This window comes from Schistocerca cancellata, unplaced genomic scaffold (assembly GCF_023864275.1).
Source record: "Schistocerca cancellata isolate TAMUIC-IGC-003103 unplaced genomic scaffold, iqSchCanc2.1 HiC_scaffold_451, whole genome shotgun sequence".
Taxonomy (NCBI): domain Eukaryota; kingdom Metazoa; phylum Arthropoda; class Insecta; order Orthoptera; family Acrididae; genus Schistocerca; species Schistocerca cancellata.
Window position 1 is genome coordinate 45221 of NW_026046468.1, and position 21377 is coordinate 66597.

The 21377-nt window shown below is 54.9% G+C and overlaps 65 non-coding genes across 65 annotated transcripts; all 65 read right to left on the minus strand.

Moving 5' to 3' along the window:
* Positions 1-2: 2 nt before the first annotated feature.
* Trnah-gug (transfer RNA histidin (anticodon GUG)) lies at positions 3-74 on the minus strand. The gene has a single exon. It is a non-coding gene; the product is annotated as a tRNA-His (tRNA).
* Positions 75-458: 384 nt separating this feature from the next.
* Positions 459-530, minus strand: Trnae-cuc (transfer RNA glutamic acid (anticodon CUC)). Its single transcript has one exon. It is a non-coding gene; the product is annotated as a tRNA-Glu (tRNA).
* Positions 531-804: 274 nt separating this feature from the next.
* Trnal-cag (transfer RNA leucine (anticodon CAG)) lies at positions 805-886 on the minus strand. Its single transcript has one exon. It is a non-coding gene; the product is annotated as a tRNA-Leu (tRNA).
* Positions 887-964: 78 nt separating this feature from the next.
* On the minus strand, positions 965-1046 carry Trnal-aag (transfer RNA leucine (anticodon AAG)). Its single transcript has one exon. It is a non-coding gene; the product is annotated as a tRNA-Leu (tRNA).
* Positions 1047-1333: 287 nt separating this feature from the next.
* Trnah-gug (transfer RNA histidin (anticodon GUG)) lies at positions 1334-1405 on the minus strand. The gene has a single exon. It is a non-coding gene; the product is annotated as a tRNA-His (tRNA).
* Positions 1406-1787: 382 nt separating this feature from the next.
* Positions 1788-1859, minus strand: Trnae-cuc (transfer RNA glutamic acid (anticodon CUC)). Its single transcript has one exon. It is a non-coding gene; the product is annotated as a tRNA-Glu (tRNA).
* A 274-nt stretch (positions 1860-2133) lies between these two features.
* On the minus strand, positions 2134-2215 carry Trnal-cag (transfer RNA leucine (anticodon CAG)). The gene has a single exon. It is a non-coding gene; the product is annotated as a tRNA-Leu (tRNA).
* Positions 2216-2293: 78 nt separating this feature from the next.
* Trnal-aag (transfer RNA leucine (anticodon AAG)) lies at positions 2294-2375 on the minus strand. Its single transcript has one exon. It is a non-coding gene; the product is annotated as a tRNA-Leu (tRNA).
* Positions 2376-2662: 287 nt separating this feature from the next.
* On the minus strand, positions 2663-2734 carry Trnah-gug (transfer RNA histidin (anticodon GUG)). Its single transcript has one exon. It is a non-coding gene; the product is annotated as a tRNA-His (tRNA).
* A 371-nt stretch (positions 2735-3105) lies between these two features.
* Trnae-cuc (transfer RNA glutamic acid (anticodon CUC)) lies at positions 3106-3177 on the minus strand. The gene has a single exon. It is a non-coding gene; the product is annotated as a tRNA-Glu (tRNA).
* A 274-nt stretch (positions 3178-3451) lies between these two features.
* Positions 3452-3533, minus strand: Trnal-cag (transfer RNA leucine (anticodon CAG)). Its single transcript has one exon. It is a non-coding gene; the product is annotated as a tRNA-Leu (tRNA).
* Positions 3534-3611: 78 nt separating this feature from the next.
* Trnal-aag (transfer RNA leucine (anticodon AAG)) lies at positions 3612-3693 on the minus strand. Its single transcript has one exon. It is a non-coding gene; the product is annotated as a tRNA-Leu (tRNA).
* Positions 3694-3980: 287 nt separating this feature from the next.
* Trnah-gug (transfer RNA histidin (anticodon GUG)) lies at positions 3981-4052 on the minus strand. Its single transcript has one exon. It is a non-coding gene; the product is annotated as a tRNA-His (tRNA).
* A 382-nt stretch (positions 4053-4434) lies between these two features.
* On the minus strand, positions 4435-4506 carry Trnae-cuc (transfer RNA glutamic acid (anticodon CUC)). Its single transcript has one exon. It is a non-coding gene; the product is annotated as a tRNA-Glu (tRNA).
* A 274-nt stretch (positions 4507-4780) lies between these two features.
* Trnal-cag (transfer RNA leucine (anticodon CAG)) lies at positions 4781-4862 on the minus strand. The gene has a single exon. It is a non-coding gene; the product is annotated as a tRNA-Leu (tRNA).
* A 78-nt stretch (positions 4863-4940) lies between these two features.
* Trnal-aag (transfer RNA leucine (anticodon AAG)) lies at positions 4941-5022 on the minus strand. The gene has a single exon. It is a non-coding gene; the product is annotated as a tRNA-Leu (tRNA).
* Positions 5023-5309: 287 nt separating this feature from the next.
* Positions 5310-5381, minus strand: Trnah-gug (transfer RNA histidin (anticodon GUG)). The gene has a single exon. It is a non-coding gene; the product is annotated as a tRNA-His (tRNA).
* Positions 5382-5763: 382 nt separating this feature from the next.
* On the minus strand, positions 5764-5835 carry Trnae-cuc (transfer RNA glutamic acid (anticodon CUC)). Its single transcript has one exon. It is a non-coding gene; the product is annotated as a tRNA-Glu (tRNA).
* A 274-nt stretch (positions 5836-6109) lies between these two features.
* On the minus strand, positions 6110-6191 carry Trnal-cag (transfer RNA leucine (anticodon CAG)). Its single transcript has one exon. It is a non-coding gene; the product is annotated as a tRNA-Leu (tRNA).
* A 78-nt stretch (positions 6192-6269) lies between these two features.
* Trnal-aag (transfer RNA leucine (anticodon AAG)) lies at positions 6270-6351 on the minus strand. Its single transcript has one exon. It is a non-coding gene; the product is annotated as a tRNA-Leu (tRNA).
* A 287-nt stretch (positions 6352-6638) lies between these two features.
* Positions 6639-6710, minus strand: Trnah-gug (transfer RNA histidin (anticodon GUG)). The gene has a single exon. It is a non-coding gene; the product is annotated as a tRNA-His (tRNA).
* Positions 6711-7092: 382 nt separating this feature from the next.
* Trnae-cuc (transfer RNA glutamic acid (anticodon CUC)) lies at positions 7093-7164 on the minus strand. The gene has a single exon. It is a non-coding gene; the product is annotated as a tRNA-Glu (tRNA).
* Positions 7165-7438: 274 nt separating this feature from the next.
* On the minus strand, positions 7439-7520 carry Trnal-cag (transfer RNA leucine (anticodon CAG)). The gene has a single exon. It is a non-coding gene; the product is annotated as a tRNA-Leu (tRNA).
* A 78-nt stretch (positions 7521-7598) lies between these two features.
* On the minus strand, positions 7599-7680 carry Trnal-aag (transfer RNA leucine (anticodon AAG)). Its single transcript has one exon. It is a non-coding gene; the product is annotated as a tRNA-Leu (tRNA).
* Positions 7681-7967: 287 nt separating this feature from the next.
* On the minus strand, positions 7968-8039 carry Trnah-gug (transfer RNA histidin (anticodon GUG)). Its single transcript has one exon. It is a non-coding gene; the product is annotated as a tRNA-His (tRNA).
* A 371-nt stretch (positions 8040-8410) lies between these two features.
* On the minus strand, positions 8411-8482 carry Trnae-cuc (transfer RNA glutamic acid (anticodon CUC)). Its single transcript has one exon. It is a non-coding gene; the product is annotated as a tRNA-Glu (tRNA).
* Positions 8483-8756: 274 nt separating this feature from the next.
* Trnal-cag (transfer RNA leucine (anticodon CAG)) lies at positions 8757-8838 on the minus strand. The gene has a single exon. It is a non-coding gene; the product is annotated as a tRNA-Leu (tRNA).
* A 78-nt stretch (positions 8839-8916) lies between these two features.
* Trnal-aag (transfer RNA leucine (anticodon AAG)) lies at positions 8917-8998 on the minus strand. The gene has a single exon. It is a non-coding gene; the product is annotated as a tRNA-Leu (tRNA).
* A 287-nt stretch (positions 8999-9285) lies between these two features.
* Positions 9286-9357, minus strand: Trnah-gug (transfer RNA histidin (anticodon GUG)). The gene has a single exon. It is a non-coding gene; the product is annotated as a tRNA-His (tRNA).
* A 382-nt stretch (positions 9358-9739) lies between these two features.
* Trnae-cuc (transfer RNA glutamic acid (anticodon CUC)) lies at positions 9740-9811 on the minus strand. The gene has a single exon. It is a non-coding gene; the product is annotated as a tRNA-Glu (tRNA).
* A 274-nt stretch (positions 9812-10085) lies between these two features.
* Trnal-cag (transfer RNA leucine (anticodon CAG)) lies at positions 10086-10167 on the minus strand. The gene has a single exon. It is a non-coding gene; the product is annotated as a tRNA-Leu (tRNA).
* Positions 10168-10245: 78 nt separating this feature from the next.
* Positions 10246-10327, minus strand: Trnal-aag (transfer RNA leucine (anticodon AAG)). The gene has a single exon. It is a non-coding gene; the product is annotated as a tRNA-Leu (tRNA).
* A 287-nt stretch (positions 10328-10614) lies between these two features.
* On the minus strand, positions 10615-10686 carry Trnah-gug (transfer RNA histidin (anticodon GUG)). Its single transcript has one exon. It is a non-coding gene; the product is annotated as a tRNA-His (tRNA).
* Positions 10687-11057: 371 nt separating this feature from the next.
* Trnae-cuc (transfer RNA glutamic acid (anticodon CUC)) lies at positions 11058-11129 on the minus strand. Its single transcript has one exon. It is a non-coding gene; the product is annotated as a tRNA-Glu (tRNA).
* A 274-nt stretch (positions 11130-11403) lies between these two features.
* On the minus strand, positions 11404-11485 carry Trnal-cag (transfer RNA leucine (anticodon CAG)). Its single transcript has one exon. It is a non-coding gene; the product is annotated as a tRNA-Leu (tRNA).
* A 78-nt stretch (positions 11486-11563) lies between these two features.
* On the minus strand, positions 11564-11645 carry Trnal-aag (transfer RNA leucine (anticodon AAG)). The gene has a single exon. It is a non-coding gene; the product is annotated as a tRNA-Leu (tRNA).
* A 287-nt stretch (positions 11646-11932) lies between these two features.
* Trnah-gug (transfer RNA histidin (anticodon GUG)) lies at positions 11933-12004 on the minus strand. Its single transcript has one exon. It is a non-coding gene; the product is annotated as a tRNA-His (tRNA).
* A 382-nt stretch (positions 12005-12386) lies between these two features.
* Trnae-cuc (transfer RNA glutamic acid (anticodon CUC)) lies at positions 12387-12458 on the minus strand. The gene has a single exon. It is a non-coding gene; the product is annotated as a tRNA-Glu (tRNA).
* A 274-nt stretch (positions 12459-12732) lies between these two features.
* Positions 12733-12814, minus strand: Trnal-cag (transfer RNA leucine (anticodon CAG)). Its single transcript has one exon. It is a non-coding gene; the product is annotated as a tRNA-Leu (tRNA).
* A 78-nt stretch (positions 12815-12892) lies between these two features.
* Positions 12893-12974, minus strand: Trnal-aag (transfer RNA leucine (anticodon AAG)). Its single transcript has one exon. It is a non-coding gene; the product is annotated as a tRNA-Leu (tRNA).
* Positions 12975-13261: 287 nt separating this feature from the next.
* Trnah-gug (transfer RNA histidin (anticodon GUG)) lies at positions 13262-13333 on the minus strand. Its single transcript has one exon. It is a non-coding gene; the product is annotated as a tRNA-His (tRNA).
* Positions 13334-13715: 382 nt separating this feature from the next.
* Positions 13716-13787, minus strand: Trnae-cuc (transfer RNA glutamic acid (anticodon CUC)). The gene has a single exon. It is a non-coding gene; the product is annotated as a tRNA-Glu (tRNA).
* A 274-nt stretch (positions 13788-14061) lies between these two features.
* Trnal-cag (transfer RNA leucine (anticodon CAG)) lies at positions 14062-14143 on the minus strand. The gene has a single exon. It is a non-coding gene; the product is annotated as a tRNA-Leu (tRNA).
* A 78-nt stretch (positions 14144-14221) lies between these two features.
* On the minus strand, positions 14222-14303 carry Trnal-aag (transfer RNA leucine (anticodon AAG)). The gene has a single exon. It is a non-coding gene; the product is annotated as a tRNA-Leu (tRNA).
* A 287-nt stretch (positions 14304-14590) lies between these two features.
* Positions 14591-14662, minus strand: Trnah-gug (transfer RNA histidin (anticodon GUG)). Its single transcript has one exon. It is a non-coding gene; the product is annotated as a tRNA-His (tRNA).
* Positions 14663-15044: 382 nt separating this feature from the next.
* Trnae-cuc (transfer RNA glutamic acid (anticodon CUC)) lies at positions 15045-15116 on the minus strand. The gene has a single exon. It is a non-coding gene; the product is annotated as a tRNA-Glu (tRNA).
* A 274-nt stretch (positions 15117-15390) lies between these two features.
* Positions 15391-15472, minus strand: Trnal-cag (transfer RNA leucine (anticodon CAG)). Its single transcript has one exon. It is a non-coding gene; the product is annotated as a tRNA-Leu (tRNA).
* A 78-nt stretch (positions 15473-15550) lies between these two features.
* On the minus strand, positions 15551-15632 carry Trnal-aag (transfer RNA leucine (anticodon AAG)). Its single transcript has one exon. It is a non-coding gene; the product is annotated as a tRNA-Leu (tRNA).
* Positions 15633-15919: 287 nt separating this feature from the next.
* Trnah-gug (transfer RNA histidin (anticodon GUG)) lies at positions 15920-15991 on the minus strand. Its single transcript has one exon. It is a non-coding gene; the product is annotated as a tRNA-His (tRNA).
* A 382-nt stretch (positions 15992-16373) lies between these two features.
* Trnae-cuc (transfer RNA glutamic acid (anticodon CUC)) lies at positions 16374-16445 on the minus strand. Its single transcript has one exon. It is a non-coding gene; the product is annotated as a tRNA-Glu (tRNA).
* Positions 16446-16719: 274 nt separating this feature from the next.
* Positions 16720-16801, minus strand: Trnal-cag (transfer RNA leucine (anticodon CAG)). Its single transcript has one exon. It is a non-coding gene; the product is annotated as a tRNA-Leu (tRNA).
* A 78-nt stretch (positions 16802-16879) lies between these two features.
* Positions 16880-16961, minus strand: Trnal-aag (transfer RNA leucine (anticodon AAG)). Its single transcript has one exon. It is a non-coding gene; the product is annotated as a tRNA-Leu (tRNA).
* Positions 16962-17248: 287 nt separating this feature from the next.
* Positions 17249-17320, minus strand: Trnah-gug (transfer RNA histidin (anticodon GUG)). Its single transcript has one exon. It is a non-coding gene; the product is annotated as a tRNA-His (tRNA).
* Positions 17321-17702: 382 nt separating this feature from the next.
* Positions 17703-17774, minus strand: Trnae-cuc (transfer RNA glutamic acid (anticodon CUC)). The gene has a single exon. It is a non-coding gene; the product is annotated as a tRNA-Glu (tRNA).
* Positions 17775-18048: 274 nt separating this feature from the next.
* Trnal-cag (transfer RNA leucine (anticodon CAG)) lies at positions 18049-18130 on the minus strand. Its single transcript has one exon. It is a non-coding gene; the product is annotated as a tRNA-Leu (tRNA).
* Positions 18131-18208: 78 nt separating this feature from the next.
* Positions 18209-18290, minus strand: Trnal-aag (transfer RNA leucine (anticodon AAG)). The gene has a single exon. It is a non-coding gene; the product is annotated as a tRNA-Leu (tRNA).
* A 287-nt stretch (positions 18291-18577) lies between these two features.
* On the minus strand, positions 18578-18649 carry Trnah-gug (transfer RNA histidin (anticodon GUG)). Its single transcript has one exon. It is a non-coding gene; the product is annotated as a tRNA-His (tRNA).
* A 382-nt stretch (positions 18650-19031) lies between these two features.
* Positions 19032-19103, minus strand: Trnae-cuc (transfer RNA glutamic acid (anticodon CUC)). The gene has a single exon. It is a non-coding gene; the product is annotated as a tRNA-Glu (tRNA).
* Positions 19104-19377: 274 nt separating this feature from the next.
* Trnal-cag (transfer RNA leucine (anticodon CAG)) lies at positions 19378-19459 on the minus strand. The gene has a single exon. It is a non-coding gene; the product is annotated as a tRNA-Leu (tRNA).
* Positions 19460-19537: 78 nt separating this feature from the next.
* Positions 19538-19619, minus strand: Trnal-aag (transfer RNA leucine (anticodon AAG)). The gene has a single exon. It is a non-coding gene; the product is annotated as a tRNA-Leu (tRNA).
* Positions 19620-19906: 287 nt separating this feature from the next.
* On the minus strand, positions 19907-19978 carry Trnah-gug (transfer RNA histidin (anticodon GUG)). Its single transcript has one exon. It is a non-coding gene; the product is annotated as a tRNA-His (tRNA).
* Positions 19979-20360: 382 nt separating this feature from the next.
* Trnae-cuc (transfer RNA glutamic acid (anticodon CUC)) lies at positions 20361-20432 on the minus strand. Its single transcript has one exon. It is a non-coding gene; the product is annotated as a tRNA-Glu (tRNA).
* Positions 20433-20706: 274 nt separating this feature from the next.
* On the minus strand, positions 20707-20788 carry Trnal-cag (transfer RNA leucine (anticodon CAG)). The gene has a single exon. It is a non-coding gene; the product is annotated as a tRNA-Leu (tRNA).
* Positions 20789-20866: 78 nt separating this feature from the next.
* Positions 20867-20948, minus strand: Trnal-aag (transfer RNA leucine (anticodon AAG)). Its single transcript has one exon. It is a non-coding gene; the product is annotated as a tRNA-Leu (tRNA).
* Positions 20949-21235: 287 nt separating this feature from the next.
* Positions 21236-21307, minus strand: Trnah-gug (transfer RNA histidin (anticodon GUG)). Its single transcript has one exon. It is a non-coding gene; the product is annotated as a tRNA-His (tRNA).
* Between the last annotated feature and the right edge of the window lie 70 nt (positions 21308-21377).

The following is a 21377-nucleotide window of genomic DNA, read 5'->3' on the forward strand; positions in this document are numbered from 1 at the left end:
ATTGCCGTGACCAGGATTCGAACCTGGGTTATTGCGGCCACAACGCAATGTCCTAACCACTAGACGATCACGGCCCCACGGAAGCACCGCCGACAGCAGTTCTCGCGACTGCAAGTGGCGATGAACAGCAAAGCTCGGCCCACACACCACTGCGTCTCCCCACAGCTGTGTCAGACGCGGTCTCCATTATATGTATACTGGCAAACGAACGTGTCTGCGCTGTTAGGACACCAAGCAGTGTGGTTAGCTGCATTCAACCCCCGTGGCAATGTCTTGCAGTCCTCCAAGTCTGTTGACCACAGGTATGTGCCTCGATAAGAGGTGGACAGATGTCGCATCGCTCTCGCCGTCACTTGTCACGCCGAATCGTACTTAACGTAGTTTTCTGCAAGCGTCAGCGGAGCGTCAGTCGAGCTAAGTCGGGCCAAGTCGCATAAGAGGAGCAACAAAATGCGCATTTCCGGTACCGGGAATCGAACCCGGGCCTCCTGGGTGAGAGCCAGGTATCCTAGCCACTAGACCACACCGGACAACGGCACAAGGGCTCCTCCAGCGAACACAGCAAGCTATACGCACGCTACTTAACGACAACTGTAAAAATAGACGCTCCCACTTTGTACAACGGCATGCTCGGGACACATTTCGTGGAGACAAACGCCAGCCATCATGACACCAAACTGCCCCTGTGAATCATGTCGTTGCACCGCGCACTGTGCTGCGACAATTTAAGAAAGAGACGCTCACGGTTTGCTGCGCTGTTTCGTCGCGGGTAGTCAGTGCTCCGGCTTTCGAGACAGAAAACATTGGCAGCGGTGGGATTCGAACCCACGCCTCCGAGGAGACTGGTGCCTGAAACCAGCGCCTTAGACCGCTCGGCCACGCTACCGACGCCGCACGGCGGTCAGAGGAGCTGCGTTCTACCCCACGAGAAAACACCGCAATGGCACAAAAAGCGAGAACAAATTGGCAGCGGTGGGATTCGAACCCACGCCTCCGAAGAGACTGGTGCCTTAAACCAGCGCCTTAGACCGCTCGGCCACGCTACCTTTGCCAGTGTTCTTCGCTTTTGTAGAAACAGTCCACGACACAGCTTCCTGTTCTGCTGCGACTGGCTGCTCATCCATTGCACCTCAAACAAATGCCTTCTTCGAATAGAGATTCACTACACAGGCAGCTGCCCGCGCTCTGGTGCGGCGGCATTACGTGTTGATAATGAATTGGTAGTGCCACCTGCAGCCTGCGGAACATGAGTGAAAAATCAAGAGGGCGCCGTGATTTCAAACACTGAGTCACAATCGTCACTGCAGCGACAGCAAGGCAAAAGTTTAAAAATTGCCGTGACCAGGATTCGAACCTGGGTTATTGCGGCCACAACGCAATGTCCTAACCACTAGACGATCACGGCCACGGAAGCACCGCCGACAGCAGTTCTCGCGACTGCAAGTGGCGATGAACAGCAAAGCTCGGCCCACACACCACTGCGTCTCCCCACAGCTGTGTCAGACGCGGTCTCCATTATATGTATACTGGCAAACGAACGTGTCTGCGCTGTTAGGACACCAAGCAGTGTGGTTAGCTGCATTCAACCCCCGTGGCAATGTCTTGCAGTCCTCCAAGTCTGTTGACCACAGGTATGTGCCTCGATAAGAGGTGGACAGATGTCGCATCGCTCTCGCCGTCACTTGTCACGCCGAATCGTACTTAACGTAGTTTTCTGCAAGCGTCAGCGGAGCGTCAGTCGAGCTAAGTCGGGCCAAGTCGCATAAGAGGAGCAACAAAATGCGCATTTCCGGTACCGGGAATCGAACCCGGGCCTCCTGGGTGAGAGCCAGGTATCCTAGCCACTAGACCACACCGGACAACGGCACAAGGGCTCCTCCAGCGAACACAGCAAGCTATACGCACGCTACTTAACGACAACTGTAAAAATAGACGCTCCCACTTTGTACAACGGCATGCTCGGGACACATTTCGTGGAGACAAACGCCAGCCATCATGACACCAAACTGCCCCTGTGAATCATGTCGTTGCACCGCGCACTGTGCTGCGACAATTTAAGAAAGAGACGCTCACGGTTTGCTGCGCTGTTTCGTCGCGGGTAGTCAGTGCTCCGGCTTTCGAGACAGAAAACATTGGCAGCGGTGGGATTCGAACCCACGCCTCCGAGGAGACTGGTGCCTGAAACCAGCGCCTTAGACCGCTCGGCCACGCTACCGACGCCGCACGGCGGTCAGAGGAGCTGCGTTCTACCCCACGAGAAAACACCGCAATGGCACAAAAAGCGAGAACAAATTGGCAGCGGTGGGATTCGAACCCACGCCTCCGAAGAGACTGGTGCCTTAAACCAGCGCCTTAGACCGCTCGGCCACGCTACCTTTGCCAGTGTTCTTCGCTTTTGTAGAAACAGTCCACGACACAGCTTCCTGTTCTGCTGCGACTGGCTGCTCATCCATTGCACCTCAAACAAATGCCTTCTTCGAATAGAGATTCACTACACAGGCAGCTGCCCGCGCTCTGGTGCGGCGGCATTACGTGTTGATAATGAATTGGTAGTGCCACCTGCAGCCTGCGGAACATGAGTGAAAAATCAAGAGGGCGCCGTGATTTCAAACACTGAGTCACAATCGTCACTGCAGCGACAGCAAGGCAAAAGTTTAAAAATTGCCGTGACCAGGATTCGAACCTGGGTTATTGCGGCCACAACGCAATGTCCTAACCACTAGACGATCACGGCCACGGAAGCACCGCCGACAGCAGTTCTCGCGACTGCAAGTGGCGATGAACAGCAAAGCTCGGCCCACACACCACTGCGTCTCCCCACAGCTGTGTCAGACGCGGTCTCCATTATATGTATACTGGCAAACGAACGTGTCTGCGCTGTTAGGACACCAAGCAGTGTGGTTAGCTGCATTCAACCCCCGTGGCAATGTCTTGCAGTCCTCCAAGTCTGTTGACCACAGGTATGTGCCTCGATAAGAGGTGGACAGATGTCGCATCGCTCTCGCCGTCACTTGTCACGCCGAATCGTACTTAACGTAGTTTTCTGCAAGCGTCAGTCGAGCTAAGTCGGGCCAAGTCGCATAAGAGGAGCAACAAAATGCGCATTTCCGGTACCGGGAATCGAACCCGGGCCTCCTGGGTGAGAGCCAGGTATCCTAGCCACTAGACCACACCGGACAACGGCACAAGGGCTCCTCCAGCGAACACAGCAAGCTATACGCACGCTACTTAACGACAACTGTAAAAATAGACGCTCCCACTTTGTACAACGGCATGCTCGGGACACATTTCGTGGAGACAAACGCCAGCCATCATGACACCAAACTGCCCCTGTGAATCATGTCGTTGCACCGCGCACTGTGCTGCGACAATTTAAGAAAGAGACGCTCACGGTTTGCTGCGCTGTTTCGTCGCGGGTAGTCAGTGCTCCGGCTTTCGAGACAGAAAACATTGGCAGCGGTGGGATTCGAACCCACGCCTCCGAGGAGACTGGTGCCTGAAACCAGCGCCTTAGACCGCTCGGCCACGCTACCGACGCCGCACGGCGGTCAGAGGAGCTGCGTTCTACCCCACGAGAAAACACCGCAATGGCACAAAAAGCGAGAACAAATTGGCAGCGGTGGGATTCGAACCCACGCCTCCGAAGAGACTGGTGCCTTAAACCAGCGCCTTAGACCGCTCGGCCACGCTACCTTTGCCAGTGTTCTTCGCTTTTGTAGAAACAGTCCACGACACAGCTTCCTGTTCTGCTGCGACTGGCTGCTCATCCATTGCACCTCAAACAAATGCCTTCTTCGAATAGAGATTCACTACACAGGCAGCTGCCCGCGCTCTGGTGCGGCGGCATTACGTGTTGATAATGAATTGGTAGTGCCACCTGCAGCCTGCGGAACATGAGTGAAAAATCAAGAGGGCGCCGTGATTTCAAACACTGAGTCACAATCGTCACTGCAGCGACAGCAAGGCAAAAGTTTAAAAATTGCCGTGACCAGGATTCGAACCTGGGTTATTGCGGCCACAACGCAATGTCCTAACCACTAGACGATCACGGCCACGGAAGCACCGCCGACAGCAGTTCTCGCGACTGCAAGTGGCGATGAACAGCAAAGCTCGGCCCACACACCACTGCGTCTCCCCACAGCTGTGTCAGACGCGGTCTCCATTATATGTATACTGGCAAACGAACGTGTCTGCGCTGTTAGGACACCAAGCAGTGTGGTTAGCTGCATTCAACCCCCGTGGCAATGTCTTGCAGTCCTCCAAGTCTGTTGACCACAGGTATGTGCCTCGATAAGAGGTGGACAGATGTCGCATCGCTCTCGCCGTCACTTGTCACGCCGAATCGTACTTAACGTAGTTTTCTGCAAGCGTCAGCGGAGCGTCAGTCGAGCTAAGTCGGGCCAAGTCGCATAAGAGGAGCAACAAAATGCGCATTTCCGGTACCGGGAATCGAACCCGGGCCTCCTGGGTGAGAGCCAGGTATCCTAGCCACTAGACCACACCGGACAACGGCACAAGGGCTCCTCCAGCGAACACAGCAAGCTATACGCACGCTACTTAACGACAACTGTAAAAATAGACGCTCCCACTTTGTACAACGGCATGCTCGGGACACATTTCGTGGAGACAAACGCCAGCCATCATGACACCAAACTGCCCCTGTGAATCATGTCGTTGCACCGCGCACTGTGCTGCGACAATTTAAGAAAGAGACGCTCACGGTTTGCTGCGCTGTTTCGTCGCGGGTAGTCAGTGCTCCGGCTTTCGAGACAGAAAACATTGGCAGCGGTGGGATTCGAACCCACGCCTCCGAGGAGACTGGTGCCTGAAACCAGCGCCTTAGACCGCTCGGCCACGCTACCGACGCCGCACGGCGGTCAGAGGAGCTGCGTTCTACCCCACGAGAAAACACCGCAATGGCACAAAAAGCGAGAACAAATTGGCAGCGGTGGGATTCGAACCCACGCCTCCGAAGAGACTGGTGCCTTAAACCAGCGCCTTAGACCGCTCGGCCACGCTACCTTTGCCAGTGTTCTTCGCTTTTGTAGAAACAGTCCACGACACAGCTTCCTGTTCTGCTGCGACTGGCTGCTCATCCATTGCACCTCAAACAAATGCCTTCTTCGAATAGAGATTCACTACACAGGCAGCTGCCCGCGCTCTGGTGCGGCGGCATTACGTGTTGATAATGAATTGGTAGTGCCACCTGCAGCCTGCGGAACATGAGTGAAAAATCAAGAGGGCGCCGTGATTTCAAACACTGAGTCACAATCGTCACTGCAGCGACAGCAAGGCAAAAGTTTAAAAATTGCCGTGACCAGGATTCGAACCTGGGTTATTGCGGCCACAACGCAATGTCCTAACCACTAGACGATCACGGCCACGGAAGCACCGCCGACAGCAGTTCTCGCGACTGCAAGTGGCGATGAACAGCAAAGCTCGGCCCACACACCACTGCGTCTCCCCACAGCTGTGTCAGACGCGGTCTCCATTATATGTATACTGGCAAACGAACGTGTCTGCGCTGTTAGGACACCAAGCAGTGTGGTTAGCTGCATTCAACCCCCGTGGCAATGTCTTGCAGTCCTCCAAGTCTGTTGACCACAGGTATGTGCCTCGATAAGAGGTGGACAGATGTCGCATCGCTCTCGCCGTCACTTGTCACGCCGAATCGTACTTAACGTAGTTTTCTGCAAGCGTCAGCGGAGCGTCAGTCGAGCTAAGTCGGGCCAAGTCGCATAAGAGGAGCAACAAAATGCGCATTTCCGGTACCGGGAATCGAACCCGGGCCTCCTGGGTGAGAGCCAGGTATCCTAGCCACTAGACCACACCGGACAACGGCACAAGGGCTCCTCCAGCGAACACAGCAAGCTATACGCACGCTACTTAACGACAACTGTAAAAATAGACGCTCCCACTTTGTACAACGGCATGCTCGGGACACATTTCGTGGAGACAAACGCCAGCCATCATGACACCAAACTGCCCCTGTGAATCATGTCGTTGCACCGCGCACTGTGCTGCGACAATTTAAGAAAGAGACGCTCACGGTTTGCTGCGCTGTTTCGTCGCGGGTAGTCAGTGCTCCGGCTTTCGAGACAGAAAACATTGGCAGCGGTGGGATTCGAACCCACGCCTCCGAGGAGACTGGTGCCTGAAACCAGCGCCTTAGACCGCTCGGCCACGCTACCGACGCCGCACGGCGGTCAGAGGAGCTGCGTTCTACCCCACGAGAAAACACCGCAATGGCACAAAAAGCGAGAACAAATTGGCAGCGGTGGGATTCGAACCCACGCCTCCGAAGAGACTGGTGCCTTAAACCAGCGCCTTAGACCGCTCGGCCACGCTACCTTTGCCAGTGTTCTTCGCTTTTGTAGAAACAGTCCACGACACAGCTTCCTGTTCTGCTGCGACTGGCTGCTCATCCATTGCACCTCAAACAAATGCCTTCTTCGAATAGAGATTCACTACACAGGCAGCTGCCCGCGCTCTGGTGCGGCGGCATTACGTGTTGATAATGAATTGGTAGTGCCACCTGCAGCCTGCGGAACATGAGTGAAAAATCAAGAGGGCGCCGTGATTTCAAACACTGAGTCACAATCGTCACTGCAGCGACAGCAAGGCAAAAGTTTAAAAATTGCCGTGACCAGGATTCGAACCTGGGTTATTGCGGCCACAACGCAATGTCCTAACCACTAGACGATCACGGCCACGGAAGCACCGCCGACAGCAGTTCTCGCGACTGCAAGTGGCGATGAACAGCAAAGCTCGGCCCACACACCACTGCGTCTCCCCACAGCTGTGTCAGACGCGGTCTCCATTATATGTATACTGGCAAACGAACGTGTCTGCGCTGTTAGGACACCAAGCAGTGTGGTTAGCTGCATTCAACCCCCGTGGCAATGTCTTGCAGTCCTCCAAGTCTGTTGACCACAGGTATGTGCCTCGATAAGAGGTGGACAGATGTCGCATCGCTCTCGCCGTCACTTGTCACGCCGAATCGTACTTAACGTAGTTTTCTGCAAGCGTCAGCGGAGCGTCAGTCGAGCTAAGTCGGGCCAAGTCGCATAAGAGGAGCAACAAAATGCGCATTTCCGGTACCGGGAATCGAACCCGGGCCTCCTGGGTGAGAGCCAGGTATCCTAGCCACTAGACCACACCGGACAACGGCACAAGGGCTCCTCCAGCGAACACAGCAAGCTATACGCACGCTACTTAACGACAACTGTAAAAATAGACGCTCCCACTTTGTACAACGGCATGCTCGGGACACATTTCGTGGAGACAAACGCCAGCCATCATGACACCAAACTGCCCCTGTGAATCATGTCGTTGCACCGCGCACTGTGCTGCGACAATTTAAGAAAGAGACGCTCACGGTTTGCTGCGCTGTTTCGTCGCGGGTAGTCAGTGCTCCGGCTTTCGAGACAGAAAACATTGGCAGCGGTGGGATTCGAACCCACGCCTCCGAGGAGACTGGTGCCTGAAACCAGCGCCTTAGACCGCTCGGCCACGCTACCGACGCCGCACGGCGGTCAGAGGAGCTGCGTTCTACCCCACGAGAAAACACCGCAATGGCACAAAAAACGAGAACAAATTGGCAGCGGTGGGATTCGAACCCACGCCTCCGAAGAGACTGGTGCCTTAAACCAGCGCCTTAGACCGCTCGGCCACGCTACCTTTGCCAGTGTTCTTCGCTTTTGTAGAAACAGTCCACGACACAGCTTCCTGTTCTGCTGCGACTGGCTGCTCATCCATTGCACCTCAAACAAATGCCTTCTTCGAATAGAGATTCACTACACAGGCAGCTGCCCGCGCTCTGGTGCGGCGGCATTACGTGTTGATAATGAATTGGTAGTGCCACCTGCAGCCTGCGGAACATGAGTGAAAAATCAAGAGGGCGCCGTGATTTCAAACACTGAGTCACAATCGTCACTGCAGCGACAGCAAGGCAAAAGTTTAAAAATTGCCGTGACCAGGATTCGAACCTGGGTTATTGCGGCCACAACGCAATGTCCTAACCACTAGACGATCACGGCCACGGAAGCACCGCCGACAGCAGTTCTCGCGACTGCAAGTGGCGATGAACAGCAAAGCTCGGCCCACACACCACTGCGTCTCCCCACAGCTGTGTCAGACGCGGTCTCCATTATATGTATACTGGCAAACGAACGTGTCTGCGCTGTTAGGACACCAAGCAGTGTGGTTAGCTGCATTCAACCCCCGTGGCAATGTCTTGCAGTCCTCCAAGTCTGTTGACCACAGGTATGTGCCTCGATAAGAGGTGGACAGATGTCGCATCGCTCTCGCCGTCACTTGTCACGCCGAATCGTACTTAACGTAGTTTTCTGCAAGCGTCAGTCGAGCTAAGTCGGGCCAAGTCGCATAAGAGGAGCAACAAAATGCGCATTTCCGGTACCGGGAATCGAACCCGGGCCTCCTGGGTGAGAGCCAGGTATCCTAGCCACTAGACCACACCGGACAACGGCACAAGGGCTCCTCCAGCGAACACAGCAAGCTATACGCACGCTACTTAACGACAACTGTAAAAATAGACGCTCCCACTTTGTACAACGGCATGCTCGGGACACATTTCGTGGAGACAAACGCCAGCCATCATGACACCAAACTGCCCCTGTGAATCATGTCGTTGCACCGCGCACTGTGCTGCGACAATTTAAGAAAGAGACGCTCACGGTTTGCTGCGCTGTTTCGTCGCGGGTAGTCAGTGCTCCGGCTTTCGAGACAGAAAACATTGGCAGCGGTGGGATTCGAACCCACGCCTCCGAGGAGACTGGTGCCTGAAACCAGCGCCTTAGACCGCTCGGCCACGCTACCGACGCCGCACGGCGGTCAGAGGAGCTGCGTTCTACCCCACGAGAAAACACCGCAATGGCACAAAAAGCGAGAACAAATTGGCAGCGGTGGGATTCGAACCCACGCCTCCGAAGAGACTGGTGCCTTAAACCAGCGCCTTAGACCGCTCGGCCACGCTACCTTTGCCAGTGTTCTTCGCTTTTGTAGAAACAGTCCACGACACAGCTTCCTGTTCTGCTGCGACTGGCTGCTCATCCATTGCACCTCAAACAAATGCCTTCTTCGAATAGAGATTCACTACACAGGCAGCTGCCCGCGCTCTGGTGCGGCGGCATTACGTGTTGATAATGAATTGGTAGTGCCACCTGCAGCCTGCGGAACATGAGTGAAAAATCAAGAGGGCGCCGTGATTTCAAACACTGAGTCACAATCGTCACTGCAGCGACAGCAAGGCAAAAGTTTAAAAATTGCCGTGACCAGGATTCGAACCTGGGTTATTGCGGCCACAACGCAATGTCCTAACCACTAGACGATCACGGCCACGGAAGCACCGCCGACAGCAGTTCTCGCGACTGCAAGTGGCGATGAACAGCAAAGCTCGGCCCACACACCACTGCGTCTCCCCACAGCTGTGTCAGACGCGGTCTCCATTATATGTATACTGGCAAACGAACGTGTCTGCGCTGTTAGGACACCAAGCAGTGTGGTTAGCTGCATTCAACCCCCGTGGCAATGTCTTGCAGTCCTCCAAGTCTGTTGACCACAGGTATGTGCCTCGATAAGAGGTGGACAGATGTCGCATCGCTCTCGCCGTCACTTGTCACGCCGAATCGTACTTAACGTAGTTTTCTGCAAGCGTCAGCGGAGCGTCAGTCGAGCTAAGTCGGGCCAAGTCGCATAAGAGGAGCAACAAAATGCGCATTTCCGGTACCGGGAATCGAACCCGGGCCTCCTGGGTGAGAGCCAGGTATCCTAGCCACTAGACCACACCGGACAACGGCACAAGGGCTCCTCCAGCGAACACAGCAAGCTATACGCACGCTACTTAACGACAACTGTAAAAATAGACGCTCCCACTTTGTACAACGGCATGCTCGGGACACATTTCGTGGAGACAAACGCCAGCCATCATGACACCAAACTGCCCCTGTGAATCATGTCGTTGCACCGCGCACTGTGCTGCGACAATTTAAGAAAGAGACGCTCACGGTTTGCTGCGCTGTTTCGTCGCGGGTAGTCAGTGCTCCGGCTTTCGAGACAGAAAACATTGGCAGCGGTGGGATTCGAACCCACGCCTCCGAGGAGACTGGTGCCTGAAACCAGCGCCTTAGACCGCTCGGCCACGCTACCGACGCCGCACGGCGGTCAGAGGAGCTGCGTTCTACCCCACGAGAAAACACCGCAATGGCACAAAAAACGAGAACAAATTGGCAGCGGTGGGATTCGAACCCACGCCTCCGAAGAGACTGGTGCCTTAAACCAGCGCCTTAGACCGCTCGGCCACGCTACCTTTGCCAGTGTTCTTCGCTTTTGTAGAAACAGTCCACGACACAGCTTCCTGTTCTGCTGCGACTGGCTGCTCATCCATTGCACCTCAAACAAATGCCTTCTTCGAATAGAGATTCACTACACAGGCAGCTGCCCGCGCTCTGGTGCGGCGGCATTACGTGTTGATAATGAATTGGTAGTGCCACCTGCAGCCTGCGGAACATGAGTGAAAAATCAAGAGGGCGCCGTGATTTCAAACACTGAGTCACAATCGTCACTGCAGCGACAGCAAGGCAAAAGTTTAAAAATTGCCGTGACCAGGATTCGAACCTGGGTTATTGCGGCCACAACGCAATGTCCTAACCACTAGACGATCACGGCCACGGAAGCACCGCCGACAGCAGTTCTCGCGACTGCAAGTGGCGATGAACAGCAAAGCTCGGCCCACACACCACTGCGTCTCCCCACAGCTGTGTCAGACGCGGTCTCCATTATATGTATACTGGCAAACGAACGTGTCTGCGCTGTTAGGACACCAAGCAGTGTGGTTAGCTGCATTCAACCCCCGTGGCAATGTCTTGCAGTCCTCCAAGTCTGTTGACCACAGGTATGTGCCTCGATAAGAGGTGGACAGATGTCGCATCGCTCTCGCCGTCACTTGTCACGCCGAATCGTACTTAACGTAGTTTTCTGCAAGCGTCAGTCGAGCTAAGTCGGGCCAAGTCGCATAAGAGGAGCAACAAAATGCGCATTTCCGGTACCGGGAATCGAACCCGGGCCTCCTGGGTGAGAGCCAGGTATCCTAGCCACTAGACCACACCGGACAACGGCACAAGGGCTCCTCCAGCGAACACAGCAAGCTATACGCACGCTACTTAACGACAACTGTAAAAATAGACGCTCCCACTTTGTACAACGGCATGCTCGGGACACATTTCGTGGAGACAAACGCCAGCCATCATGACACCAAACTGCCCCTGTGAATCATGTCGTTGCACCGCGCACTGTGCTGCGACAATTTAAGAAAGAGACGCTCACGGTTTGCTGCGCTGTTTCGTCGCGGGTAGTCAGTGCTCCGGCTTTCGAGACAGAAAACATTGGCAGCGGTGGGATTCGAACCCACGCCTCCGAGGAGACTGGTGCCTGAAACCAGCGCCTTAGACCGCTCGGCCACGCTACCGACGCCGCACGGCGGTCAGAGGAGCTGCGTTCTACCCCACGAGAAAACACCGCAATGGCACAAAAAGCGAGAACAAATTGGCAGCGGTGGGATTCGAACCCACGCCTCCGAAGAGACTGGTGCCTTAAACCAGCGCCTTAGACCGCTCGGCCACGCTACCTTTGCCAGTGTTCTTCGCTTTTGTAGAAACAGTCCACGACACAGCTTCCTGTTCTGCTGCGACTGGCTGCTCATCCATTGCACCTCAAACAAATGCCTTCTTCGAATAGAGATTCACTACACAGGCAGCTGCCCGCGCTCTGGTGCGGCGGCATTACGTGTTGATAATGAATTGGTAGTGCCACCTGCAGCCTGCGGAACATGAGTGAAAAATCAAGAGGGCGCCGTGATTTCAAACACTGAGTCACAATCGTCACTGCAGCGACAGCAAGGCAAAAGTTTAAAAATTGCCGTGACCAGGATTCGAACCTGGGTTATTGCGGCCACAACGCAATGTCCTAACCACTAGACGATCACGGCCACGGAAGCACCGCCGACAGCAGTTCTCGCGACTGCAAGTGGCGATGAACAGCAAAGCTCGGCCCACACACCACTGCGTCTCCCCACAGCTGTGTCAGACGCGGTCTCCATTATATGTATACTGGCAAACGAACGTGTCTGCGCTGTTAGGACACCAAGCAGTGTGGTTAGCTGCATTCAACCCCCGTGGCAATGTCTTGCAGTCCTCCAAGTCTGTTGACCACAGGTATGTGCCTCGATAAGAGGTGGACAGATGTCGCATCGCTCTCGCCGTCACTTGTCACGCCGAATCGTACTTAACGTAGTTTTCTGCAAGCGTCAGCGGAGCGTCAGTCGAGCTAAGTCGGGCCAAGTCGCATAAGAGGAGCAACAAAATGCGCATTTCCGGTACCGGGAATCGAACCCGGGCCTCCTGGGTGAGAGCCAGGTATCCTAGCCACTAGACCACACCGGACAACGGCACAAGGGCTCCTCCAGCGAACACAGCAAGCTATACGCACGCTACTTAACGACAACTGTAAAAATAGACGCTCCCACTTTGTACAACGGCATGCTCGGGACACATTTCGTGGAGACAAACGCCAGCCATCATGACACCAAACTGCCCCTGTGAATCATGTCGTTGCACCGCGCACTGTGCTGCGACAATTTAAGAAAGAGACGCTCACGGTTTGCTGCGCTGTTTCGTCGCGGGTAGTCAGTGCTCCGGCTTTCGAGACAGAAAACATTGGCAGCGGTGGGATTCGAACCCACGCCTCCGAGGAGACTGGTGCCTGAAACCAGCGCCTTAGACCGCTCGGCCACGCTACCGACGCCGCACGGCGGTCAGAGGAGCTGCGTTCTACCCCACGAGAAAACACCGCAATGGCACAAAAAGCGAGAACAAATTGGCAGCGGTGGGATTCGAACCCACGCCTCCGAAGAGACTGGTGCCTTAAACCAGCGCCTTAGACCGCTCGGCCACGCTACCTTTGCCACTGTTCTTCGCTTTTGTAGAAACAGTCCACGACACAGCTTCCTGTTCTGCTGCGACTGGCTGCTCATCCATTGCACCTCAAACAAATGCCTTCTTCGAATAGAGATTCACTACACAGGCAGCTGCCCGCGCTCTGGTGCGGCGGCATTACGTGTTGATAATGAATTGGTAGTGCCACCTGCAGCCTGCGGAACATGAGTGAAAAATCAAGAGGGCGCCGTGATTTCAAACACTGAGTCACAATCGTCACTGCAGCGACAGCAAGGCAAAAGTTTAAAAATTGCCGTGACCAGGATTCGAACCTGGGTTATTGCGGCCACAACGCAATGTCCTAACCACTAGACGATCACGGCCACGGAAGCACCGCCGACAGCAGTTCTCGCGACTGCAAGTGGCGATGAACAGCAAAGCTCGGCCCACACACCACTGCGTCTCCCCACAGCTGTGTCAGACGCGGTCTCCATTATATGTATACTGGCAAACGAACGTGTCTGCGCTGTTAGGACACCAAGCAGTGTGGTTAGCTGCATTCAACCCCCGTGGCAATGTCTTGCAGTCCTCCAAGTCTGTTGACCACAGGTATGTGCCTCGATAAGAGGTGGACAGATGTCGCATCGCTCTCGCCGTCACTTGTCACGCCGAATCGTACTTAACGTAGTTTTCTGCAAGCGTCAGCGGAGCGTCAGTCGAGCTAAGTCGGGCCAAGTCGCATAAGAGGAGCAACAAAATGCGCATTTCCGGTACCGGGAATCGAACCCGGGCCTCCTGGGTGAGAGCCAGGTATCCTAGCCACTAGACCACACCGGACAACGGCACAAGGGCTCCTCCAGCGAACACAGCAAGCTATACGCACGCTACTTAACGACAACTGTAAAAATAGACGCTCCCACTTTGTACAACGGCATGCTCGGGACACATTTCGTGGAGACAAACGCCAGCCATCATGACACCAAACTGCCCCTGTGAATCATGTCGTTGCACCGCGCACTGTGCTGCGACAATTTAAGAAAGAGACGCTCACGGTTTGCTGCGCTGTTTCGTCGCGGGTAGTCAGTGCTCCGGCTTTCGAGACAGAAAACATTGGCAGCGGTGGGATTCGAACCCACGCCTCCGAGGAGACTGGTGCCTGAAACCAGCGCCTTAGACCGCTCGGCCACGCTACCGACGCCGCACGGCGGTCAGAGGAGCTGCGTTCTACCCCACGAGAAAACACCGCAATGGCACAAAAAACGAGAACAAATTGGCAGCGGTGGGATTCGAACCCACGCCTCCGAAGAGACTGGTGCCTTAAACCAGCGCCTTAGACCGCTCGGCCACGCTACCTTTGCCAGTGTTCTTCGCTTTTGTAGAAACAGTCCACGACACAGCTTCCTGTTCTGCTGCGACTGGCTGCTCATCCATTGCACCTCAAACAAATGCCTTCTTCGAATAGAGATTCACTACACAGGCAGCTGCCCGCGCTCTGGTGCGGCGGCATTACGTGTTGATAATGAATTGGTAGTGCCACCTGCAGCCTGCGGAACATGAGTGAAAAATCAAGAGGGCGCCGTGATTTCAAACACTGAGTCACAATCGTCACTGCAGCGACAGCAAGGCAAAAGTTTAAAAATTGCCGTGACCAGGATTCGAACCTGGGTTATTGCGGCCACAACGCAATGTCCTAACCACTAGACGATCACGGCCACGGAAGCACCGCCGACAGCAGTTCTCGCGACTGCAAGTGGCGATGAACAGCAAAGCTCGGCCCACACACCACTGCGTCTCCCCACAGCTGTGTCAGACGCGGTCTCCATTATATGTATACTGGCAAACGAACGTGTCTGCGCTGTTAGGACACCAAGCAGTGTGGTTAGCTGCATTCAACCCCCGTGGCAATGTCTTGCAGTCCTCCAAGTCTGTTGACCACAGGTATGTGCCTCGATAAGAGGTGGACAGATGTCGCATCGCTCTCGCCGTCACTTGTCACGCCGAATCGTACTTAACGTAGTTTTCTGCAAGCGTCAGCGGAGCGTCAGTCGAGCTAAGTCGGGCCAAGTCGCATAAGAGGAGCAACAAAATGCGCATTTCCGGTACCGGGAATCGAACCCGGGCCTCCTGGGTGAGAGCCAGGTATCCTAGCCACTAGACCACACCGGACAACGGCACAAGGGCTCCTCCAGCGAACACAGCAAGCTATACGCACGCTACTTAACGACAACTGTAAAAATAGACGCTCCCACTTTGTACAACGGCATGCTCGGGACACATTTCGTGGAGACAAACGCCAGCCATCATGACACCAAACTGCCCCTGTGAATCATGTCGTTGCACCGCGCACTGTGCTGCGACAATTTAAGAAAGAGACGCTCACGGTTTGCTGCGCTGTTTCGTCGCGGGTAGTCAGTGCTCCGGCTTTCGAGACAGAAAACATTGGCAGCGGTGGGATTCGAACCCACGCCTCCGAGGAGACTGGTGCCTGAAACCAGCGCCTTAGACCGCTCGGCCACGCTACCGACGCCGCACGGCGGTCAGAGGAGCTGCGTTCTACCCCACGAGAAAACACCGCAATGGCACAAAAAACGAGAACAAATTGGCAGCGGTGGGATTCGAACCCACGCCTCCGAAGAGACTGGTGCCTTAAACCAGCGCCTTAGACCGCTCGGCCACGCTACCTTTGCCAGTGTTCTTCGCTTTTGTAGAAACAGTCCACGACACAGCTTCCTGTTCTGCTGCGACTGGCTGCTCATCCATTGCACCTCAAACAAATGCCTTCTTCGAATAGAGATTCACTACACAGGCAGCTGCCCGCGCTCTGGTGCGGCGGCATTACGTGTTGATAATGAATTGGTAGTGCCACCTGCAGCCTGCGGAACATGAGTGAAAAATCAAGAGGGCGCCGTGATTTCAAACACTGAGTCACAATCGTCACTGCAGCGACAGCAAGGCAAAAGTTTAAAAATTGCCGTGACCAGGATTCGAACCTGGGTTATTGCGGCCACAACGCAATGTCCTAACCACTAGACGATCACGGCCACGGAAGCACCGCCGACAGCAGTTCTCGCGACTGCAAGTGGCGATGAACAGCAAAGCTCGGCCCACACACCACTGCGTCTCCCCACAGCTGTGTCAGACGCGGTCTCCATTATATGTATACTGGCAAACGAACGTGTCTGCGCTGTTAGGACACCAAGCAGTGTGGTTAGCTGCATTCAACCCCCGTGGCAATGTCTTGCAGTCCTCCAAGTCTGTTGACCACAGGTATGTGCCTCGATAAGAGGTGGACAGATGTCGCATCGCTCTCGCCGTCACTTGTCACGCCGAATCGTACTTAACGTAGTTTTCTGCAAGCGTCAGCGGAGCGTCAGTCGAGCTAAGTCGGGCCAAGTCGCATAAGAGGAGCAACAAAATGCGCATTTCCGGTACCGGGAATCGAACCCGGGCCTCCTGGGTGAGAGCCAGGTATCCTAGCCACTAGACCACACCGGACAACGGCACAAGGGCTCCTCCAGCGAACACAGCAAGCTATACGCACGCTACTTAACGACAACTGTAAAAATAGACGCTCCCACTTTGTACAACGGCATGCTCGGGACACATTTCGTGGAGACAAACGCCAGCCATCATGACACCAAACTGCCCCTGTGAATCATGTCGTTGCACCGCGCACTGTGCTGCGACAATTTAAGAAAGAGACGCTCACGGTTTGCTGCGCTGTTTCGTCGCGGGTAGTCAGTGCTCCGGCTTTCGAGACAGAAAACATTGGCAGCGGTGGGATTCGAACCCACGCCTCCGAGGAGACTGGTGCCTGAAACCAGCGCCTTAGACCGCTCGGCCACGCTACCGACGCCGCACGGCGGTCAGAGGAGCTGCGTTCTACCCCACGAGAAAACACCGCAATGGCACAAAAAGCGAGAACAAATTGGCAGCGGTGGGATTCGAACCCACGCCTCCGAAGAGACTGGTGCCTTAAACCAGCGCCTTAGACCGCTCGGCCACGCTACCTTTGCCAGTGTTCTTCGCTTTTGTAGAAACAGTCCACGACACAGCTTCCTGTTCTGCTGCGACTGGCTGCTCATCCATTGCACCTCAAACAAATGCCTTCTTCGAATAGAGATTCACTACACAGGCAGCTGCCCGCGCTCTGGTGCGGCGGCATTACGTGTTGATAATGAATTGGTAGTGCCACCTGCAGCCTGCGGAACATGAGTGAAAAATCAAGAGGGCGCCGTGATTTCAAACACTGAGTCACAATCGTCACTGCAGCGACAGCAAGGCAAAAGTTTAAAAATTGCCGTGACCAGGATTCGAACCTGGGTTATTGCGGCCACAACGCAATGTCCTAACCACTAGACGATCACGGCCACGGAAGCACCGCCGACAGCAGTTCTCGCGACTGCAAGTGGCGATGAACAGCAAAGCTCGGCCCACACACCACTGCGTCTCCCCACAGCTGTGTCAGACGCGGTCTCCATTATATGTATACTGGCAAACGAACGTGTCTGCGCTGTTAGGACACCAAGCAGTGTGGTTAGCTGCATTCAACCCCCGTGGCAATGTCTTGCAGTCCTCCAAGTCTGTTGACCACAGGTATGTGCCTCGATAAGAGGTGGACAGATGTCGCATCGCTCTCGCCGTCACTTGTCACGCCGAATCGTACTTAACGTAGTTTTCTGCAAGCGTCAGCGGAGCGTCAGTCGAGCTAAGTCGGGCCAAGTCGCATAAGAGGAGCAACAAAATGCGCATTTCCGGTACCGGGAATCGAACCCGGGCCTCCTGGGTGAGAGCCAGGTATCCTAGCCACTAGACCACACCGGACAACGGCACAAGGGCTCCTCCAGCGAACACAGCAAGCTATACGCACGCTACTTAACGACAACTGTAAAAATAGACGCTCCCACTTTGTACAACGGCATGCTCGGGACACATTTCGTGGAGACAAACGCCAGCCATCATGACACCAAACTGCCCCTGTGAATCATGTCGTTGCACCGCGCACTGTGCTGCGACAATTTAAGAAAGAGACGCTCACGGTTTGCTGCGCTGTTTCGTCGCGGGTAGTCAGTGCTCCGGCTTTCGAGACAGAAAACATTGGCAGCGGTGGGATTCGAACCCACGCCTCCGAGGAGACTGGTGCCTGAAACCAGCGCCTTAGACCGCTCGGCCACGCTACCGACGCCGCACGGCGGTCAGAGGAGCTGCGTTCTACCCCACGAGAAAACACCGCAATGGCACAAAAAGCGAGAACAAATTGGCAGCGGTGGGATTCGAACCCACGCCTCCGAAGAGACTGGTGCCTTAAACCAGCGCCTTAGACCGCTCGGCCACGCTACCTTTGCCAGTGTTCTTCGCTTTTGTAGAAACAGTCCACGACACAGCTTCCTGTTCTGCTGCGACTGGCTGCTCATCCATTGCACCTCAAACAAATGCCTTCTTCGAATAGAGATTCACTACACAGGCAGCTGCCCGCGCTCTGGTGCGGCGGCATTACGTGTTGATAATGAATTGGTAGTGCCACCTGCAGCCTGCGGAACATGAGTGAAAAATCAAGAGGGCGCCGTGATTTCAAACACTGAGTCACAATCGTCACTGCAGCGACAGCAAGGCAAAAGTTTAAAAATTGCCGTGACCAGGATTCGAACCTGGGTTATTGCGGCCACAACGCAATGTCCTAACCACTAGACGATCACGGCCACGGAAGCACCGCCGACAGCAGTTCTCGCGACTGCAAGTGGCGATGAACAGCAAAGCTCGGCCCACACACCACTGCGTCTCCCCACAGCTGTGTCAGACGCGGTCTCCATTATATGTATACTGGCAAACGAACGTGTCTGCGCTGTTAGGACACCAAGCAGTGTGGTTAGCTGCATTCAACCCCCGTGGCAATGTCTTGCAGTCCTCCAAGTCTGTTGACCACAGGTATGTGCCTCGATAAGAGGTGGACAGATGTCGCATCGCTCTCGCCGTCACTTGTCACGCCGAATCGTACTTAACGTAGTTTTCTGCAAGCGTCAGCGGAGCGTCAGTCGAGCTAAGTCGGGCCAAGTCGCATAAGAGGAGCAACAAAATGCGCATTTCCGGTACCGGGAATCGAACCCGGGCCTCCTGGGTGAGAGCCAGGTATCCTAGCCACTAGACCACACCGGACAACGGCACAAGGGCTCCTCCAGCGAACACAGCAAGCTATACGCACGCTACTTAACGACAACTGTAAAAATAGACGCTCCCACTTTGTACAACGGCATGCTCGGGACACATTTCGTGGAGACAAACGCCAGCCATCATGACACCAAACTGCCCCTGTGAATCATGTCGTTGCACCGCGCACTGTGCTGCGACAATTTAAGAAAGAGACGCTCACGGTTTGCTGCGCTGTTTCGTCGCGGGTAGTCAGTGCTCCGGCTTTCGAGACAGAAAACATTGGCAGCGGTGGGATTCGAACCCACGCCTCCGAGGAGACTGGTGCCTGAAACCAGCGCCTTAGACCGCTCGGCCACGCTACCGACGCCGCACGGCGGTCAGAGGAGCTGCGTTCTACCCCACGAGAAAACACCGCAATGGCACAAAAAACGAGAACAAATTGGCAGCGGTGGGATTCGAACCCACGCCTCCGAAGAGACTGGTGCCTTAAACCAGCGCCTTAGACCGCTCGGCCACGCTACCTTTGCCAGTGTTCTTCGCTTTTGTAGAAACAGTCCACGACACAGCTTCCTGTTCTGCTGCGACTGGCTGCTCATCCATTGCACCTCAAACAAATGCCTTCTTCGAATAGAGATTCACTACACAGGCAGCTGCCCGCGCTCTGGTGCGGCGGCATTACGTGTTGATAATGAATTGGTAGTGCCACCTGCAGCCTGCGGAACATGAGTGAAAAATCAAGAGGGCGCCGTGATTTCAAACACTGAGTCACAATCGTCACTGCAGCGACAGCAAGGCAAAAGTTTAAAAATTGCCGTGACCAGGATTCGAACCTGGGTTATTGCGGCCACAACGCAATGTCCTAACCACTAGACGATCACGGCCACGGAAGCACCGCCGACAGCAGTTCTCGCGACTGCAAGTGGCGATGAACAGCAAAGCTCGGCCCACACACCACTGCGTCTCCCCACAGCTGTGTCAGACGCGGTCTCCATTATATGTATACTGGCAAACGAACGTGTCTGCGCTGTTAGGACACCAAGCAGTGTGGTTAGCTGCATTCAACCCCCGTGGCAATGTCTTGCAGTCCTCCAAGTCTGTTGACCACAGGTATGTGCCTCGATAAGAGGTGGACAGATGTCGCATCGCTCTCGCCGTCACTTGTCACGCCGAATCGTACTTAACGTAGTTTTCTGCAAGCGTCAGCGGAGCGTCAGTCGAGCTAAGTCGGGCCAAGTCGCATAAGAGGAGCAACAAAATGCGCATTTCCGGTACCGGGAATCGAACCCGGGCCTCCTGGGTGAGAGCCAGGTATCCTAGCCACTAGACCACACCGGACAACGGCACAAGGGCTCCTCCAGCGAACACAGCAAGCTATACGCACGCTACTTAACGACAACTGTAAAAATAGACGCTCCCACTTTGTACAACGGCATGCTCGGGACACATTTCGTGGAGACAAACGCCAGCCATCATGACACCAAACTGCCCCTGTGAATCATGTCGTTGCACCGCGCACTGTGCTGCGACAATTTAAGAAAGAGACGCTCACGGTTTGCTGCGCTGTTTCGTCGCGGGTAGTCAGTGCTCCGGCTTTCGAGACAGAAAACATTGGCAGCGGTGGGATTCGAACCCACGCCTCCGAGGAGACTGGTGCCTGAAACCAGCGCCTTAGACCGCTCGGCCACGCTACCGACGCCGCACGGCGGTCAGAGGAGCTGCGTTCTACCCCACGAGAAAACACCGCAATGGCACAAAAAGCGAGAACAAATTGGCAGCGGTGGGATTCGAACCCACGCCTCCGAAGAGACTGGTGCCTTAAACCAGCGCCTTAGACCGCTCGGCCACGCTACCTTTGCCAGTGTTCTTCGCTTTTGTAGAAACAGTCCACGACACAGCTTCCTGTTCTGCTGCGACTGGCTGCTCATCCATTGCACCTCAAACAAATGCCTTCTTCGAATAGAGATTCACTACACAGGCAGCTGCCCGCGCTCTGGTGCGGCGGCATTACGTGTTGATAATGAATTGGTAGTGCCACCTGCAGCCTGCGGAACATGAGTGAAAAATCAAGAGGGCGCCGTGATTTCAAACACTGAGTCACAATCGTCACTGCAGCGACAGCAAGGCAAAAGTTTAAAAATTGCCGTGACCAGGATTCGAACCTGGGTTATTGCGGCCACAACGCAATGTCCTAACCACTAGACGATCACGGCCACGGAAGCACCGCCGACAGCAGTTCTCGCGACTGCAAGTGGCGATGAACAGCAAAGCTCGGCCCACACA